This window comes from Pleurodeles waltl, chromosome 8 (genome assembly GCF_031143425.1).
Source record: "Pleurodeles waltl isolate 20211129_DDA chromosome 8, aPleWal1.hap1.20221129, whole genome shotgun sequence".
NCBI classification, from domain to species: domain Eukaryota; kingdom Metazoa; phylum Chordata; class Amphibia; order Caudata; family Salamandridae; genus Pleurodeles; species Pleurodeles waltl.
The window spans coordinates 253,793,267-253,813,835 of record NC_090447.1 but is presented as its reverse complement, the minus strand read 5'-3'; positions in this window follow the sequence as shown (position 1 = coordinate 253,813,835).

The window sequence follows — 20,569 nt, the reverse complement described above, 5'->3', positions numbered from 1 at the left end:
ACTTGAGTGGCAATCAAGATTCACGAAGTGAACTTATTAACAGCTTATTAATGTAAAATGTTGAGCTCACGTTTGGATTAATGTAGTAGTATGTCATATTAAAGGTTATGTATTATGTATTTGCTTTATTAATTATAGGCCTTAATGTAGCTAGGTCTTGGGCCTAGTTGTACGGCCTCATGTCAAGCTGCATTTTCTTGGGCAAACTATAAAATGACTGCTTAGAGAATTAAATTGTGATTTTCCACTGCATTGACCAAATGTTAGTAGCTAGAATTCTTTCCCAAAAGAACTGCTTGCTAGAATGTGCTGTATTAGCTAGGGATACATTGTATAACTTAGTGTGTGTAAAGACAACCTTCACTGGAGAAGACAATGGTTGCACTGACTGGAGTATAAACTGATTCAAATTTCTTACCTGACAAGCCCAACGACGGGAACAGGAGAAGAGGAGCCAACCATCGATATGTGAACCGTGGACCAGAAAATTCTTAGATTTGGGGTTCTACTTTCATTGGATTAAACGTAAACATGATTCTTTGACCAGTAGCAACGTGGGAAGTAGTTTTAGGGAATCTAACTTAGCCAGACTGCAGCGAGAGGAGATATGATTTTAGCCCTATTCCTTCAAACTGCCCAGAGACGCCATTCTCCCCATTCATTTGAGTGTTAAGTTATTACCTTTCCAAACTGCAAACAGAGACTTTGTTTTCCTGAACTTTAATGCTGAATTCCGATGCCTTGCTGACCGAACTGATGTCCAATTGTCAAAGACTGTCACAGTTTGATGAACCGTACTGAGGCAAGGTATAAGACGATGTTACTGATTGTTATGTCTATTTGATTTTGTCCCTAGGTACAAACCGCTAATTTTGACAAAGCCATAGTTAGATGTTTTCCACATTTGTGTTGACTAAATTATTTTGCATGAAGCCCAAACATGCTATCCTAATCTGAATGTTAGTTAGGGTACTCACTGATGATGCACGCTACATGTAATAACAGTTGATGCCTTTTCTTTGCTGAATCCAAATGTATGCCATTTCTTTTGCACAGTTATTTTTGCTATTGATTTGTACTGTAACCTTAGAATGTGTAGTGGTCCAAGCTTTGATTGAAGTGCAATTCTTTAGGAGATTTGGACAGCCAGTATTGTTTTTGTATGCTTACCATTTGAATTTGAGACTAAGTTACGTGATATTAGCATTGTTATTATAGGGAAATAAACATTCTAACTTTTACATAAAGGTGTGGTGATTCATGACTGAAAAGTCATGGTGTGTGGAAATTACTGACTCTTATGATTGTCGATGCTATTGGTTGCTATTGCTATTGATTTATATTGGTACGGGGTCTCATGGTGGGAACTACTCTAAGCGCAGTCAAAAGGTCCATCGACCTACAAACGTGTCCCTTATAAATTAATGTAAATTAAACAAATAAGGTGAAATGCGCTAACAATGGTATCGAAAAGGGGATGATGTTTAATTGGAGGAAGGGAGATAACCTCTTGAAATGGTAAATGCATGAGGCCACTTAAGTACCTCACTTCGAGTGGCCCTTTAATGTCAATAGACCTATTCACGAAAATTATCGGCTTGACTTAATTATGAGATCAGGGAAAACACAATGGCCTGTCTTGTTTTCTGCTCAGGACTTGCGACTGCTCAAAACAGCTGAAAATTCCCAGCAGCTGTGGGGAAATACCCATTCACAATTCCTCTTTTCTCAGTGAAACCTAAGGATTCCACTCAGATTTCAGGGTAAATACGCAACCTCAGAGCTAATTGCACTCCTGGTAGCTTGAGCGGGTGTGGACCAAGGCCGTACTGGCTGAACCTGGCACCGGGCTTTTCCCCATGAGGGTGGAGCTGCTTTTGTTTCGGGGGGGGGGATGTTTTGTAACAGTGAAGAAATTTAAAAGCACTGCAGAGTTCATTGAATATACAACAGTTTTCAGGCAACAATAACATTGCAAAGATAACTGGTGAATAGTGTACCACCTGGCCAGATGGAGTTTTGTTTACTGGAAGTTTTGACTCATCTAAGGTAGCGTAGAGGGTTAATATGCCTGCTGCAAAGAACTTGTACTATGCATATCAAAGAACAGTATTATATGTGCAATGCTCAGTGGGAATACTGCTTTTGTCACAGAGACCCTTTTGTTACTGTGCAGTTCATAAATTACAATCATAATCTAGCACAGTGAGCTATGAACTGCCATGGTAGAGCTGCATGCAGTCTTTGATTACCCCAATTATGTTAAAAAGGGTTTGTTTTGGTAGAAATCAATTGTTATTAGTAAAGTCAACCACAACCACTGTGTTAAGTTCTGAATCCTGAGCTTCTGCTTCATCAGACCAAGCACTCTTAAAAAACACCTACCAATATGTATAGCATATGAATCCTACACCTTGTAATCCCCTTTCTCTTGTGTAACATTTTGCAAATACTAATTTACACATGTATAAGTCATGGCCTCTGTATATGTGTGTGATGTAAAGTGCTCCAACACCCTACGCTGGTAAGACAGGTGCTATTAAACAAATTAAATACATGAGAGAGGGGACATGAGGAGATGAGAGGCACAAGGGTGATGGTGAGAGCCCCAATAAAGATTGCTGTATCCTGGTCCTCTGTACTCATTTACTATGCTTTAAAAAGTAATGCAATTGAATATATAATAAAACGTGTTGTAGAAGACACCATTTTTGCCATTCTTTTCCCAAATTTTCTTGGGGGTGTAAAACCTCCTGAGCCCCATTGCAGTGGTCAGACTCACTTGCTAAGCAACCAATGGTGCCTGGTATGACAATATTTGCAAATGGTGCTTTGGGTTTATAGGCCGGACCTGGTGCGTACGAACCAAAGCAGGTCCAATCACATGTAAAAAGGCTCTAAAAAAGCCCAATGTTTTGAGTGTTAAGGTCAAAGATGGACGAGCTGTCCTACAGAAAAAATAATAAATGGGTCGTAAAGCGATGGTGCATACAGGCAAGATCAATTATAGGAAATGTTTCAAAAGCAGCCACATACAGGCCCACATGACAACCCTGGCGGTCGGTGTTAAAGCGGCGGTAATACCGCAAACAGGCCCGCAGAAAAAAAAATGGGATTACGACCGTGGCCGAAACCGCCAACATAGACAGCCACTTTAACACTCAGCGCGGCGGTTACCGCCAACAGACAGGCGGAAGACAAAGTACCACCCACCCTATTACAAGAGGCCTATCCGCCACCTTTTCCGGGGCGGAACCAACGCTATCCAAAGCACTGCGGAAACAGTACACAGAAGGGAAAACACTCACCTCTCGACATCCAACGAGGAACCAGGACGCCATGGAGCCCGAACTACACGTACTGCCCATGTTGGTTTACCTCCTCTTTTACCAGGAGTACGAACGGCGGCGGCGGCGGCGACCACGGTGAGTACTGCACCTACAACACAGGGAAAGGGGGGAGGAAAGAAAGTGACACACACACACGCAACACACTACACCCCCACCCTCACACACAACAACATACACAAAATACATGCAGCAACATTACATATACACCCCTCCACCCCCTGGAAGAATGCAAGGACAAAAGGAAATTATTGTAACCATTGTAATCATGAAAAATCCATTAGTCAAAAGTCAAAATTCAGTATATACAAATATGTACACCAACTACACAAGTCCGGATGGTGTTCCAATCATTCTCCGTGGACCACTGGGCCCAAAATGCATGGGTGAGGCCCACACATGATACCTGTCTGGAAACTAAGAGAACACTGCAGGGGCATCAGACTGAAAATATACAGGCACCTCAGGGGGAGTTCGAGGGGGGCACCTCAGCCTGATGAACGCACAACGCCACTACTGCATGAGGAGGCTCCATGCCCATTGATGTATCCTGGGGAGTGCAAAGCCACAGTCTCTCAAGTCTCTCCAGTGGGTGGTTTGCCCACTGCTTTATCCTGGGGAGTGCAAAGCCACAGTCTCTCAAGTCTCTCCAGTGGTTGGTTTGCCCACTGCTTTATCCTGGGGAGTGCAAAGCCACAGTCTCTCAAGTGGATAACAGTCTCCACTGGTTCTGGAGGGGGCCTGGTGCCCAGAGTGCTTCATCCTGCCAAGGACTGAGGTAGTGGATGTATCTCTCCACTGGTTCTGGAGGGGGCCTGGTGCCCAGAGTGCTTCATCCTGCCAAGGACTGAGGTAGTGGATGTATCTCTCCACTAGTTCTGGAGGGGGCCTGGTGCCCAGAGTGTTTCATCCTGCCAAGGACTGAAGTAGTGGATGTGATACTCCACTGGTTCTGGAGGGGGCATGGTGCCCAGAGTCCTTCATCCTCCCAAGGACTGAGGTAGTGGATGTATCTCTCCACTGGTTCTGGAGGGGGCATGGTGCCCAGAGTACTCCACGTGCAGTGTGGCCGGTACAATTCCCTCACCTGGGTGTGCGTGCCACGAGATTTGCGAGGTTCAGGTAGCATGATACGCCATGGAGGCAGCCACATACCCCACACTGCTGCGGCTGCGCCTTCCACCTGCAGGTGTAAACAGAGATGGAAGAAATGCCTCATGGAAGCTGAGGGGCCAGTGGTGGTGCTTGCGACGGTGTCTGTTGCGGCGGTGCTGGCGACGGTGCTGGCGGCGGTGCTGGCGGTGGTGCATGGGTCAGCACCTGCAGAGGGACACAGCAGGACGTTTCCTGCAGCCTCGGATGGCTGCCCACTGGGGAAGAGGCTGGGGACTGTCGCTGAGGCTGTAGACGTGCCCGGGGCGGTGCAGGAGGCGGTGCTTGCGGAGGTGTCTGTCACAGCGGTGCTTGCGGCGGTGTCTGTTTCGGCGGTGCTTTTGGCAGTGCTGGCGACGGTGCATGGGTCAGCACCTGCAGAGGGACACAGAAGGACGTTTCCTGCACCCTCGGATGGCAGCCCAATGGGGAAGAGGCTGGGGACTGTCGCTGAGGCTGTAGACGTGCCGGGGCGGTGCAGGTGGCGGTGCAGGTGGTAGTTGTGGTGGCGGAGCAGCTAGCGGTGTTCGCCGCTGTACAGGCTGGCGTGGTCATGGACAGAAAGTGTGACACTGGTCCCTCAGTCGGTGCCACCATGCCCTCTCCTGACCTGCTCTTCAGCTTTTGGCCCTTCCCCAGATTTGATGGTGCTGCAGTTGTCTTGCCACTAGCCCCTACGGGTTTTGCTGAGCCCTTGATGACAGGTACTTTCGGCTTCTCCCTCTGGGATGTGGGCACCTTTTTCACTTTGGCAGGTGGCGGAATGTCCTTGCCCTCACTACATGGCACACCGGCAGCCCTGATGTGCGGCGCACTCGATAACCCCGCAGTTTCTGGCACCACTGTGGCTGGGGGTTTGGTGGCTGTGATGCTGGGCTGGGACCTGGAAAGCCTGGCCCTAGGGGAAGGATTGGGGGGAGGTGTAGGGAAGAGGTCAATGTGAGCCAGGAAGAGTTTTTTAGACACACTGGGACGGGAAGGTGGAGGAGGTTTGAGAGTGTAGGTAGAGGTAGTGGTTGTAGGAGGTTTACATCTGCTGAATTTGGGTGAAGGTGCAGGGGCCGGAGGCTGTTGTGAGGTGGATGGCTGTTGGGTGGGTGTGTGCCAGCGTTTGTGTACTTTGGGAGGAGGGCTCACTGACATACTGGGAGAGGACACTGGGGATGTGTGAATGGTAGTGGGGGTGGTGAGAGCACGTGAGCGGTGTGTGGTGATGGGCGTGCTGGTGTTGGAAGTAGTGGCTGAGGATTTATTGCATGCAGGTGTGAGTGGAGACGAGACAGGGAGGGAGGAGGCGGACGTGGAGGAGGGGGACACAGTGTAGGCAGTGGATGTTGCTGTGTCTGCATGGGGATGGTGCTTGTGTGAGGGCCTGTGGGATGTGTGGTGCTTATGTTTGCCATGTCCACTCTTGTGTGTTGATGAGTGTACATGCTGGTCTAATGGTCTGCTTGGGATAGGGTGAGGTACAGGAGATTGGGTCTGGGTGGAGGAAGTTGGAGGGGGAGGCTGGACACAGGGGCAATGGCTGCCATCAGTGCTGAGGCCAGAGCCTGAAATGCTCTCTGTTGGGCCGCCTGCCCAGAATGAATGCCCTCCAGGTATGCATTTGTTTGTTGCAGATGCCTCTCAACACCCTGGATGGCATTCACAATGGTTGATTGCCCAACAGTGAGGGATCTCAGGAGGTCAATAGCCTCCTCACAGAGGGCAACAGGGCTGACTGGGGCAGGGCCTGAGGGGCGAAGGAGATGCCCACCCTCCTGGGTGAGTGGGCACTAGACACACGCTGAGGGGCTGCTGGGAGGGCGGTGCTGGTAGGGGGGTGGCGGCTGTACCTGTTGATGCACTGGGCACAGAGGTGCCCGCCACCACAAGGGAGCTCCCATCAGAGGAGGAGTCACTGTCACTGCTGTCTGCTCCTGTCCCCGCTGTGGAGCTCCCCTCGCCCTCCATCCCACTGGTGGCTTCAGACTCCGTTGTTTCGCCCTCCAGGGCCAAGTGGGTTGCAGCTCCCTCCTGCTCCAGTGCCAATGCTCCTCTGCCTGATGATGCTATTGCACACAAGAAAAGGGAGACCACAAAAGGGGGGGGAGACAGAAGAAAGACATGTTCAGTGCATGCAACACCACTACCGTTGGTGGACACAACACACAGGGAGCAGCCTTGGCCACTATGCCATGCACTAACAGTTCCTAGAAATTTCAGCTGACCATGGGGTACGAGGCCTAAGACAATTGCTGGACACCTGGAAGTAACAGGAGCCTGACTAGGTGTAGATGGCTCTTACCACTGGTGGGGTTGGGGTGCCACATAGCCTTCCTCACAAGGGACCTTGCCTACCAACTTCTCCCTGGCCTAGGGGAACCCACTTCCCACCTCCCCTAACAAGACACCTTGTTATACGCGCAGAGTCAGCTGAATGAGAGTGTACTCACCCCCTTGTGGCTGCTGTGATGCCCTCAAGCGCCCATCCAACTCCGGATAGGCCACCGCCAGGATCCGGAACATCAGGGGGGGTCATGGTGTGAGGGGCACCCCTCCCACGTTGGGAGGCCATCCCCAGCTGGGCCTCCGCCGTCTTCTTTATCCAGTGGCGCAGGTCCTCCCATCTTTTACGACAGTGGGTGCTACGTCTGTGGTAGACCCCCAGGGTCCAGACGTCCTTGGTGATGGCACGCCAAATACCCTTCTTCTGGTGGGCGCTGACATAGAGGAATGGTGCAGGGGGAAAGGAAATTACTTACCCATCCAGACCGTCATACTCATTGCCCCCTTTTTCCCACCCTTGCCCTGACGCACATACACTCCCCATCCACACATGCAGGCCTCAGCCCCCCCCATGTATCTTCCATCCACACCACTCAAAACAGGCATTGCCCATGCAGCATGCTCACAGTGTACTCACCTGTTTGTCTGGAGGACCGTACAGTTGCGTGTACTGGTTTCTCCAACTCCTCCGAAGTGAAGGCAGGGGCCTTTTCCCCAGACACATGAGCCACCGTCACTTCCAGACTGAGGTCACAGCAGCACTTGCAGTGTAGGTCCTCTCCTGTTGAAGGTCAGGTATCAAGTGAGTGACCAGACAGAAAATGGCGGTCACGTCCGCGGCGGTGCGTACCGTCACTGCCGGCGTACATCGTCATTGGCTCCTGGCACCCAAAGGGCCCAATGTTAACCAATGCAGAATTGCGCCGCGGTCTTTGACAGCCCACCGCGACAATGTACAACTCCAGCGCAGTTACCTCATATCCCCTTGTCCCACCTTACAGGTCAAGCAGCCGCCATTTCAGGAGGCCACATGGGATGGATGTTAACTGCATCACACCTATCTAGTCCGGGAATATAGACAGATACGGCACATTGCTGATTAATAACGTTTCTGCAAATAACAAATTGTGATACCTTGGTGTTGGATGACTCTCTGCTCGATGTTCTCCTCCATCGGGCACTTCCACTGCGGCAGGTGATGAGATGGCAGCATCCTTCGGTGTACACAACCCTGGTGGACTTGTCGGCAGAGAGACACATCTGAGTCACATACCGACTTGATCGTGCAACAATCCAGGAACTGTGTGCCCAGTTGGAGCTGGACCTGATGTCAGCTATTCGCCATCCCACAGGAATCCCCCCTCTAGTGCAGGTCCTGTCTGTACTCCATTTCCTGACCAGTGGGTCTTTTCAAACAACAGTGGCCATGGCATCAGGGATGTCCCAGCCAATGTTCTCTAACGTGCTGTCCAGAGTCTTGTGAGCCCTGCTGAAACACATGAGCAGCTACATCGTTTTCCCTCAGGTGGAGGATTTGCCCACAGTGAAAGGTGACTTCTATGCCCTGGGACATATCCCCAACATCATTGGTGCCATTGACGGTACACATGTGGCATTTGTACCCCCCCGCAGAAATGAACAGGTGTACAGAAACGGTAAGAGCTACCATTCTATGAATGTGCAGATGGTGTGTTTGGCAGACCAGTACATCTCCCATGTGAATGCCAAGTATCCTGGCTCTGTGCATGACACTTACATTTTGAGGAATAGCAGCATCCCTTATGTGATGGGGCAACTCCAGAGGCACCGTGTGTGGCTAATAGGTGAGGCCAAGGTCCCAATACAGTTGACATATGTGTCTGGGTATGGGGCTGTCCCTAAGGGTTAGTGTGTGTCTAACAGTTGTCCCTCGACATTTGCAGGTGACTCTGGTTACCCCAACCTGTCATGGCTACTGACCTCAGTGAGGAATCCCAGGATAAGGGCATAGGAACGCTACAATGAGGCACATAGGCGAACTAGGAGGGTGATCCTGAAGGCCAGATTCCGGTGCCTCCATCTGACAGGTGGTACCCTATACTACTCACTGAAGAAGGTGTGCCAGAGAATCGTGGCATGCTGTATGCTGCACAACCTGGCTTTGCGACGACAGTTGCCTTTTCTGCAGGAGGATGGACCAGATGGTGGTCTTGTGGCAGCTGTGGAGCCTGTGGACAAAGAAGAAGAGGAGGCAGAAGAAGAGGATATTGACAACCTAAACAACATCATCATGCAATACTTCCAGTGAGACACAGGTAAGAAGATGCCACTGCTTCCCACATCTCATTCTATTGTTGGAACTAGCATAAGTGTGTCATTTTCATTTAGTGTACGGACCCTGACTTGTCACTTTGACTTTCCATTTCACAGATGTGGGTCCCACTTTGTGTCATCTGCTATGTTTACTGCTGGTCTACAGCTGTGTTACATTGGTATGTGACCAAGTAAATTGACATTGCTATATTCCATAGTTATTGCAATTACACATTTGTGAAAGCACAGACTGACTCCATATTGTTTTGTGATTGAAGTGTGTTTATTCCTGTGTTAATAAGTGGAGGGGGTTGTAAAATGGGCTGGGGTGATGTTGGAGGAATGTCCATGGCAGAGTCCAGTCTATTTGTTTCACAGGTGCATTGTCCAAAGGGGCATAGGAAGTGGAGCAATGACAGTTTAAGGGTGGACAGGTTGACATAGTGGGACAGAAGGGTGACATTCAGGGGGGTCTCATTTCCTGGCGGGGGTCTTGGCAATGTTCTCTGTCTTGTTCCTGGATCTCAGGGACCGTTTACGGGGTAGTTCTCCATCTGCAGGGGGCGGGGTGCTGGTGTCCTGTTGTTCCTGTGGCGGTGCCTCGTGTCCACTAGCGCCAGCGGAGGTGGAGGGCTGTTCATCGTCCAGGCTAGTGTCAGGGGCCCCTTGTTGTGCCACTGTCTCCCTCCTGGTGATGACAAGGTCTGCCAGCACCCCTGCAGTGGTGACCAGGGTGCTGTTAATGGACTTCAAGTCCTCCCTGATCCCAAGGTAGTGTTCCTCCTGCAGCCGCTGGGTCTCCTGAAACTTGGCCAGTACTGTTGCCATCGTCTCCTGGGAATGATGGTAAGCTCCCATGATGTTGGAGAGTGCCTCGTGGAGAGTGGGTTCCCTGGGCCTCTCCTCCCCCTGTCGCACAGCAGTCCTCCCAGTTTCCCTGTTATCCTGTGCCTCTGTCCCCTGAACCGTGTGCCCACTGGCCCCAGGTCCCTGATTTTCTTGGGTTGGTGAGTTTTCCTGGGTTCCCTGTAGTGGTGGACACACTGCTGATTGACTTGTCCTGGGGACAGAGGGATGTGCCCATGGGTGGGTGCTGTGCTGGTGTTTCCTGAGGGGGTAGGCTCTGTGTTGGCTTGTGACAGTGTCCGGGGAACCAACTGTCCCAAGGTCCCAGATGGGCCAGGCTGGTCATCTTGATCCAGTTGTGCAGAGCTGCTGTCATCACTGTGGGCCTCTTCTGTGGGGGGACTGGACATGTCTGGCACCTCCTGTCCGGTGACGTTGGGTAGGGGTCCTGTTGTGGTGTAAATGCATAATTATTGTATCTGTGTGTGCCATTGTGTGCAACGGGTGGTTGACCCTCTACTCCAGTGCTTGCGTTATTGGCTTCGTCCTTGTGTGATTGGTGATTTTGGGGCATGAGTGAGTCTCTGTAGTGGACAAACTTTGGTGATGGGTGTCCATGCATTGGTGTTACATGCAGAGCTTGGTTTTGGGATGTGTGGGTTGTGTTAGAGGGGTATCTATGGGTTGTTGGGGTGATGGGTGTGAGGGTAGGGGTGGGAGTATGTGATGGCATGCAGATGGGGTGGGGGGATAAGGTAGTAAAGATTTGCCTTACCAGAGTCCAGTCCTCCTGCTACTCCTGCGAGGCCCTCAGGATGCAGTATTGCCAAGACTTGCTCCTCCTATGTTATTAGTTGTGGGGGAGGAGGTGGGGGTCCACCGCCAGTCCTCTGTACAGCAATCTGGTGTCTTGAGACCACGGAACGCACCTTCCCCCGTAGGTAGTTCCACCTCTTCCTGATGTCATCCCTAGTTCTTGGGTGCTGTCCCACTGCATTGACCCTGTCGACAATTCTGCCCCATAGCTCCATCTTCCTTGCAATAGAGGTCTGCTGCACCTGTGATCCGAATAGCTGTGGCTCTACCCAGACAATTTCCTCCACCATGACCCTGAGCTCCTCCTCAGAAAACCTGGGGTGTCGTTGAGGTGCCATGATGTGGTGTGGGTGATGTGTGAGGGGGTGTGTTGGTGTGTGTTCGTTTGAGGTGCGTGGATGTTGTGTGAGTGATGTTATTGTGTGTCTGTGGATGCTGGTGTTGTCTTAGGTGGTGGCTCTCTCTGGCGTGGTTTCAAAATTCAGGTGTAAGGGTTTGAGGGTGATGTGGGTGTGTGCTTTATATTGGATTGGGTGAGGGGTGTGTGGTGTGTGTATGTGTATCAGGTGTGTGTATTTCGAATTGTCCAATGTGATTGTGTTTTCTAAGTGTATTACTGCGGTTGAAAGACCGCCACGTTGATTCATGGGTCGTGATAGTGTGGGCGTATTCCTGTTGGCGTGACGGTGTCGTTTTTGTTATCGCCAGTTTATCACTGACCTTTGGTGTGGCGCACTTGTGTGGGTGTCTGTATTGTGGCGGATTCCGGGCTGCGGGTCGTAATACCTGTAGCGGAATTCTATGGCAGCAGCGGTATGGTGGCGGTCTTCTGCACGGCGGTAAGCCGGATTTACCGCAAGGGTTGTAATGAGGGCCACAGTCGAGTAAATGCAAACTGCTTGCCACAATCCTCTACATAGGTGGTTGGTTCTTGGAAAAGAGTTGCACCCTGAATTTCTTTTACATATTTTCAAATGGGCTAAATAATTTAGCAAAATTGTCAAATTCAATTTGCTAGAAAGACAGTTTAAATAATCTGGCACAATACTCATAATTATTTGTCACAGGTGCAATCATATGTTTGCTCAACGGCCTCCTGATTTGGGTCCTTTCAAAGTTGGTTGGGCTACAGATCCCTTCTTTATTCGGTATTCCAAGTTTTTTGCCCTTAGCTGCTGCCTCAGGGCAGCACTTTCTGCAATTCAAAATTACTTTTCAGACCTTCCTAAAAAATACTCAGGGAATTTATAACTTTCTGCACAAATGGTCCAGGAGTAGAGTTAGAATAGTAAATACCCCCCTTGAAATATTTGGAAGTAAACTGCACTTTCCCCAGATATTCTAGGACTGGAGTTAGAATAGTAAATTTGACCTTCAAGTGTCTGCCACGCCCACTGCTGCCCTGAAGGTGTGGTTCAGGGCAAAAAACACAAAAGCGCCTTTTATTTTAAACATGAAAACAAAACACTATCCCTCAGCCTTCATGGGACCTTCTCAATATGTTGACTTTCCAGGACTACTCATGCACTGGACTCATGTCTTTATGCAAAGTTTTGAGGCACTTGCAGAGTGTAAGAAACTCTGGCCCTGATTAACAAACATTTTGCACTGGGTCTGTGATTCAAAAGGCACGCAAACCTGCACAGAATATTCTTTTTATTTAATTTCCAGGCAAAGCCCATTTTGCACTGGAAGATTGCCTGAAAGTAAAGCAAAGCAGCACAAAGCATTTCTTGGCATCCCTCTGTGTCAAAGCGGCATTCCATGGGTGGTACATAAGTGTTCTAATGCAATGGCCCATGATTTTTTACACAAAACCCTAACCTTAGTAGACAGGGTTTTATGTAAAAAAATGACACCACTTGAAAACAGGCATTAAAAAGGAGAAATGCTCTTATTACTTCTAACTTTTCCCAATTTGCAAGTGTGCTGCAGTCTACAGCACTCATATGAAGTGGGAAAAGTTTGTCTAGGCATTGTAATTAGTACTGGAAGAACACTCCTCCAGTAGAAAACCTGTGCTAGTCACCTTTGCTCTATGGTGCAAAGTTCTGTGTTTCGCACTCTGCAACCAAATTGTGTGCCCGGGCTGGGAGTGTCAACAGCATTACGGGATTAGAGGCTCTGCAGCGTGCCTGCTGTATGTGACAGTGGGGCCCGCACTAGAGCTGACCAGACAGATTGTGGCCTGGAGGACTAGAACTCCAGTGGCGCGATCGGCCATCTCCTGTGGAACTCCAGGGGCAGGTCCTTTTCAGAGGTAGCGTGAAGGATGGTGCCAGGACTGGTGGTGGAGACAGAACATCTGTTGCAGCAGCCTACCCATGTATGGTTGAACGGTGGCAGGAGCGGGGCACCCATGTGACCGGTGGGGGCATGCACAAGGAACTACATAGTGGTACTGAAGCTGTGGGGGGCCCTATAACGTTTCCTCCAAGGAACTCCTGTACTGGCTGCAGAGTGGCAATGACTGAACCTTTGAGGGCTGAGTTGCTGGTGGCCATCCAGGGCTCTTGCACTGCCTTAAGCAAAATATTCAAACTGTCTCCATCAATGTCGATTTGCTCCGGGTTGACTTGCGGAAGGTGGCTGATAAGGTGACCATGGCCAAGGGAAATATTGAGGCACTGCAGGGGGATGTTTCAACCCTCAATCAACAGATGCCTATACTAATGATAGTTGCCAGTGAGCTGGAGCGCAGGATAGCCTGCCATAGCGACAACCGCGGGCTGGAGGTTCTGGAGAGGGTTGAAGGGAGTTCGGGAGAGACCTTCCTGGAAGACTGGGTGAGGTGGCCACTCAAGCCCAAGGCTTGTCAGAGTTCTTTGTGGTGGAGCGCATCCACAGGGCTTTGGTACCCCCTCTGCCACTGGGTACCTGGGTGTTCCTCTCAGGACCATCATTGCTAGAATTCTGCAACAGGGTCTGCATCTTAAGGGCTGCCAATGAGGGGGTGGCCCCTACTTTCAAAATTGTAAGATAGCCATCTACCCAGACTATACAAATAAGGTGCAGCAGCAGCGGAAGCCATTTGTAGCAGTCAAGCAAAAGCTGTGTGCCTTGCAGCTGAAGTACATGCCTCTGTACCCCTCAAAACTTAAGGCCATTTTTTATAAGGGAAGCACACTTCTTCCAGCACCTGGAGGAAGTATGGGAATGGCTGGAGATCTGGGACTGGGTGGTGGTGTCCCATCCTGGAGGTGAGGTGCGGGAGGACTCTGGTGTGAGACCTCGTACTGGGCCCTGGTGGTACCACTCCCGGCAAGTACTCCAGGATGCTGCCAGTCAAATGCCCCATGTAACAATCCAGGAGGATGGTACCATGCAGGTATCCAGTGATGCCAACAAATGGATGCAGGAGGAGGAGTGCTCTTCCCTACCCTTGTTGACCGAGCCTAAGTCTGGTGAACCTGGTGCCACCATGTCCTGCTTCCCAGACACAATGAGCACAGAGATATTTTTTGTATACTTTTTTTTGTCATTTGAACAACACACAACAATACTGTCATACTGCAAGAACATTTCAGAATGTCATGTAGCATCACAGTGACAGGTATCGCCTTCCCACCTTGCAGATTCAGTGAGTACGGACGGAGATGTTGTCAAATTGAACACATTGTATGTTCTATGTTTTCCTTCTTTTATGGGTTGCCTTGGGACAAGGATGGTGGTTGTGTGCTGCATGTCTGGGGGCTCTGTGGCTGACATGCGCAGGTTTTCTGTTAGAGATCCCATTCTACTGGACCTCAGCTCTACTGAGTAGCATTAAGGGACACTTTGGGGGTCATTCTGACTCCCGCCGGCCGCGGTAACCGCGGTGCCGGCGGGAGCCGCCAGAATACCGCTGCGCGGTCAGAAGACCGCCGCGGTTATTCTGTGTTTCCCGCTGGGCGGGCGGGCGACCGCCAGAAGGCCGCCCGCCCGCCCAGCGGGAAACCCCCTTCCACGAGGATGCCGGCTCCGAATGGAGCCGGCGCAGTGGAAAGGGTGCGACAGGTGCAGTTGCACCCGTCGCGAATTTCAGTGTCTGCTATGCAGACACTGAAATTCTCAGTGGGGCCCTGTTACGGGGGCCCCTGCAGTGCCCATGCCATTGGCATGGGCACTGCAGGGGCCCCCAGGGGCCCCACGACACCCCATACCGCCATCCTGTTCCCGGCGGCCAAAGCCGCCAGGAACAGGATGGCGGTATGGGGGTCAGAATCCCCATGGCGGCGCAGAAAGCTGCGCCGCCATGGAGGATTCCCCAGGGCAGCGGAAAACTGGCGGTACACCGCCGGTTTTCCGTTTCTGACCGCGGCTGTACCGCCGCGGTCAGAATGCCCTTGGGAGCACCGCCAGCCTGTTGGCGGTGCTCCCGCGATCCCCGGCCCTGGCGTCGGAATGACCACCTTTGTCCTTAGGGGATATATAATACTGTATGGTGTATTGTATGGCCAGAGCCCCCCATGGGACTTAGGTGACTTTGTAGGGATGAGAGGTTTGGTGGGAAAGTGGGGGGGGGGCATCTGTCCCAGTTGGATGAGTGGAAGTGATGTGTTAGTCTTGACACAAATAAAGGGGGCACATGTAGTCTTATTGTTGTGCTATATTTGTCCATGGGTGGGGGGAATGTTCAGTTTCAAACATTACCTGTTGATTTATTGCAGCAGAGGGATGTTGTCGTAGTGCGTGGGAGGCAGGCGGGAGCCACCAACTTTAAGGTGTCTGGAGGTGATTACCGCATATTGACATGGAATGTAAGAAGGTTGGACTCATACACTAAATAGTACAGAGTGTTCTCCTTCCTTTGATGCCACAAAATCAATATTGCCTGTTTATAGGAGACACACTCAGACACACTCAGATAATGCTGGGTTGGAACAGCTGGCTTGGAAATGGAGTGGTCAGGTATCCCACGCCTAGTACTCTATGTATGCTAGGGTTGTACTGATTTGGTTGGTCCTGTGTACCCCATTCTTGCATGTGTCGAGGCAGACATAGAGAGCAGATATCTGCTACTGAAGGGCAGTCTGGATGGCAGGGAAATATCTGTGATTAACACGTACACCCCAAATGTGAATGACCCACACTTTTTCAACAGACTACAAGACCTGGTTAGCCAGAAAGTGGACGCACCCCTAAAATGGCTGGATGTCGTTAACTGCGTGATGGATGGAAGCCTCAATAGACAGCCACTCAGAGCAGGCACTAAGCCACACATGACCAATGCCCTGATACATGCCCTAATACATGTAATGAGTAACTTGAGGATTGCGGGATTGTGGATGCTTGGTGGGCGCACCACTCGACACAGAAGGTGTCACTCTCTGACACATAACAAGCTCAGCAGGTTGGATAGAGTACTGGTGAGAGAAATACCCATGGAGTGTCAGTCACACACTTATCCAAGTTGCTTTCCAATTACACACCTGTCTGCTGCACATTAAATTAGGGCGGGGCACCTTGAAACAGAGAGTGGTGTTTCGGTTCCCAACGGATGTGTTGTCAGATGTGGTTGAATGGGAGGAGATGTCCCAGTCATTGACTGACTATATAGAGCTCAGTTTGGACTCTACAGAGCAAAGGGCAATATAATGAGAAACTATGAAATCAGTGCTGTGGGGGAATTGTCTGGATTTGACGTGCAGGGTGAGGAGCCAGCTACAAAAGGACCTATTAGCAGTGGAGGCTGGGTTGGCTGATCTACAGGCTGAGGACATGAATGACCCCAGCACACATATAGCGGAGAAAGATGTGTATAGACATAGAGCAGAGATATGGGACAGGCTGGACAAATACACCCTGCAACAGGTGCAAGCAACAATTCCGTAGGGAGGGTAACAAATTGGGTAGATTGCTGTCCTGATTTCTACCTGGCCTGGATTCTACGCAGGGAAATCCCAGTGACACAGATGACACACTTGCCAACTGCAGAGGCCGGGACGGTGACCTACCGAGCTGACCTAGTGACCACCTTTCGGTGTCACCTTGAGGGGGGGTACAGGATGGACCCGCAGATCTTCACCAATCGCATGCAGGCATTCCTGGCTTCCCTTGACCACCCTGGCAGTGGGGTGGGGCAGCGGAGGAGTTGGACTCTGCACTTGATTTAAATGAAATGTGTGCAGCAGTGCATTCACTTCCCACTTCCAGGGCCTCTGGAGTGGACGGGTTCCCAATAGAATTTTATTAGGAATTTTCCACTGTTCTTACGCAGGGCCTTCTCAAGGTCTTTTTGGAAGCCAAAGAGAAGGGAAAACTGCCCTCCACCGTGAGGGGAGGAGAAATCTGCATGCTGCCTAAACTGGGTAGGGACAGAGCAGATCCAGCAGCATACAGACCACTAAACATGATAAATTGAAATGTTAAGCTGCTATATAAGTTCTTGGCCAACCGACTGAACCTGCTGATGACCGGTCTGATACACGAGGACCAATGTGAGTCCATCCCTGACCGTAGCACAGGGATGAATCTCAGAAGGCTGATGCATGTGCTGCACCAAGTGCAGGGCAGCGAGGATGAGATGGCCCTAGTTTCCATTGATTTGGAAAAGGCTTTTGACACTGTTGACTGGGGATATTTGCTAGAGGTACTGTGGGTCATGGTGTTTAGGGGACAGTTACGGGGATGAATTTTGCTGCTCTACATGGAGCTCAGTGTTTGGGTGCGACTGATACTTTCTTGGTTGGAAGGGTAGGCACTGGGCAGGGGTATGTGACAGGGCTTCTCCCTGTCTCCCCTCTTATTAACTGTTGCAATAGAGTCCCTGGCACTGTGGGCTCAATGAGAGCTGCAGGACTGGGACATAGTGCTCAGGGACATGCGACAAATCCTGTCCTTATATGCCGATGATGCCCTGTTTTAACCCAGGGCCCTGCATGAGTCACTTGAGGTACTGCTACAGCTGTTGGATGAGTTTAGGGCAGTGCCTGGTCTGCAAATTAACAGTAAGAAATCATTGCTATTTCCCCTGGTGGTGCTGGTAGGGGCCCCAGTGAAGCGCCTGCCTGATATCTGCTTACAATGGGAGCTGGACCATTTCCGCTACCTTGGAATCATGGTGGCACACACAAGGGAAAAACAGATGCACCACAACATCAGTAGAAGGCTTGTTTCGCTACCCTCATCAGTCGTGTTTTGTAATACGCCACCACTGTGGCTCATGGGCTGGATAGTGATATCTAAAATATTGCTCATGCCACGCTGTCTGTACACAATCCAGACCTCCCTCTGTTTGCTGCCCTCAAGGGAGCTCAGGCAGTTAGATGCCATACTCACCTCCTTAATTTGGGATAAAATACGTAGCAGAGTGTCTCTCATAACAATGCTGAAGAGCTTTGAGGAGAGTAACTGGGAGAAGCAACTGTTGTCCAGCATGGTAGATATAACCAAACTACAGACGTTGCTAACTGAAGGCTCCACAGCATCAAACACCATGCCCTATGTGATTAAACAGACTGCCCATGCAGGGCAAAGGCCTCATGATAATGGTTCTTTGACAGGCTTCTTTTCACCAGGAGCTACTGGTGTGGATACTTGTGCCAGTTAGGTGCATGGAGGAAAGTATGTATTTTCGGTCAGAGAGTGAGGGTGGCTGTGAGTTACTGGAGGACTTGTACCCCAACAAGCACTTTATCTTGCTCAAGGATGCCCAAGCTACCTTTGAGCTGGGGCCAGGACAATAGCAACATTACGCAGGTTTAGCTGAGCTGGTCCCACATACCTGGACTATGTTCTCCGTGGTGCCTGCGGCCTTGGACACGCTGTGAAATCTGCTGATCAGGTCAACATTTAGTGTCCCTGCTGTACAGAATGTTGAAGGCGGATGTGGTGAGCTGCCCTTCAAGTGTTTGAGCGACCTTGGAAACCGATATAGACACTCCTATAGAAAAGACAGACTGGAACGTGTCTGTGCCCTCATCAAGACTGTGTCCAGCAATGCCCGGATTAGGCTGATCCATTATAACTTCCTTTATTTCACTTACATGAAACCCAGCTGCTCCAGTGGCTAACTCGCACGAGGTCGGATCAGTGACAGTGCTGTGACTGTGCTGCAGCCTTACAGGTGCTGACTTACTACGCATGGCCTGGAGGTCCCCACAGGTGCATGTCATCTCGGTCCTCCTGGTGGGTGGAATCTTCCAACCCACGACTTTGTGCAAAGCCCTCACCCCACAGTTATTTTTTTTCTTTGACACTTTATTTTACATTTTCAGTAAGTATACAGCAAGTAACATTCTACACTGCAGTAGCTTTGGTTACACAAGTAGTCATCACTAGCAGTACATATTTTCAGTAGTATGATCATGGCCCCTTCAGAATCACTGTATGTGTACTACTTTGAGGACTTAGGTCCTCATTATGAACACGGCGGTCCAAACCACGCCAATGGCGGTGGCGGTAAAAACCGCCAACAGAGGAGCGGTCCGGACTGCCAAATAAAGAACGAACTGAAACACAGTCATCCTGAAAACCAACCACCACCAGTAGAGGAGTGCCAACAACAACGGCAGAGCCCACCCACAGGCCGACTGAAAGGCCCAACCCGCCCATCAAGTAATGAACCACTAGATCGCCGTCAGTTCCGGGGCGGGAACCACTGCCAAGTAAAGCCAGGTTGAAATGAACCTAATATAAGGAAACACTCCTCCTTCTCATATACCTCCATGACCGAGACCACCGACGAAGACGACGACGGTAAGTACCGCAACCTACGACACAAGGGAGGAAAGGACACAGTTACATACCCAACCACTCACCCACCCTGCAATGCTCCCACAACCCTTCAGAGCAGCACAACCCATACACCCCACAGCAAGAGGTACTTACCCGACACAAGGCAAATCCAACCTGGCCATAGTACATACAAATGGCCCACACCCACAAACAATGAAACGAGAGACCAGGGTACAGGAGTGTGCCGCCAGAACACAGGGCACACATAAATATTTATTTAAGCTCACAGAGCCAACTGTACACAACAAGGCCAAAAGCCAGTCTATAGTGCAAGACGTGTATGGGCCACAATGGCCCCAACCTGACTCCCAAAAGTGCATGGTACTCCACCTAATGGGACAACAATGGGTCATCCAGGCACCTCAGGAAACAGGGGCAGGGGGTGGTGGTGGGGATTTGCGACAGTGTGGGTCTTGGACTTGTGCTTGGAAGCCCTTTCCCCTGAAACACAAGCCACTTCCATGACCAGAGGCAGGACATAGCAGTACACTCAGTGGAGTACCTGCTCGCACGAGATCATGGAGTCAAGTGAAGTTGGGGTGACGAATTCTCGTACGTACCGCGGCGGTGTGCACCGTCACCGCCGGTGGCGATCATGATACGCCAAGATTCCCCATTGCCATTCATGTTAACCAATGATGGTGCGAACGGCGGTAAACACTGCCTACACTGTTACATCAACCGCTAGCGGTATGAGGTCACTTCCACAATGACAGTTCTGGATTACAGGGGGCAGACATTTTAGCCAAAACTACACAATAATAAAAATGATATATGCACAATGCAGGCCATATTGTTCACCTAACACACCTATGCATGTGACCATTAACAATACCACACATATCAACCCTGTTCTCTTATTGAGGCCTAGATGAAAGTCTGTCAAGAACATTTAACTTTTGAGTCCCTACAATCAAGTAAGCAGTACACAATGAATAACGATGTGTGCCTATGTCTGTTTGTTCCTCACACGTGTTTCAAATCCCTCCTAGTTACCGACCCTTGTGGCGAGGAAGGGCCCCATCGGTGTACAGACCACTTGTTGATTTGCGGACCATGGTGGAGCGTCACATCACAATCAATTACAGACTCACCCATGCAACTATTCTCGAACTTTGTGCATTACT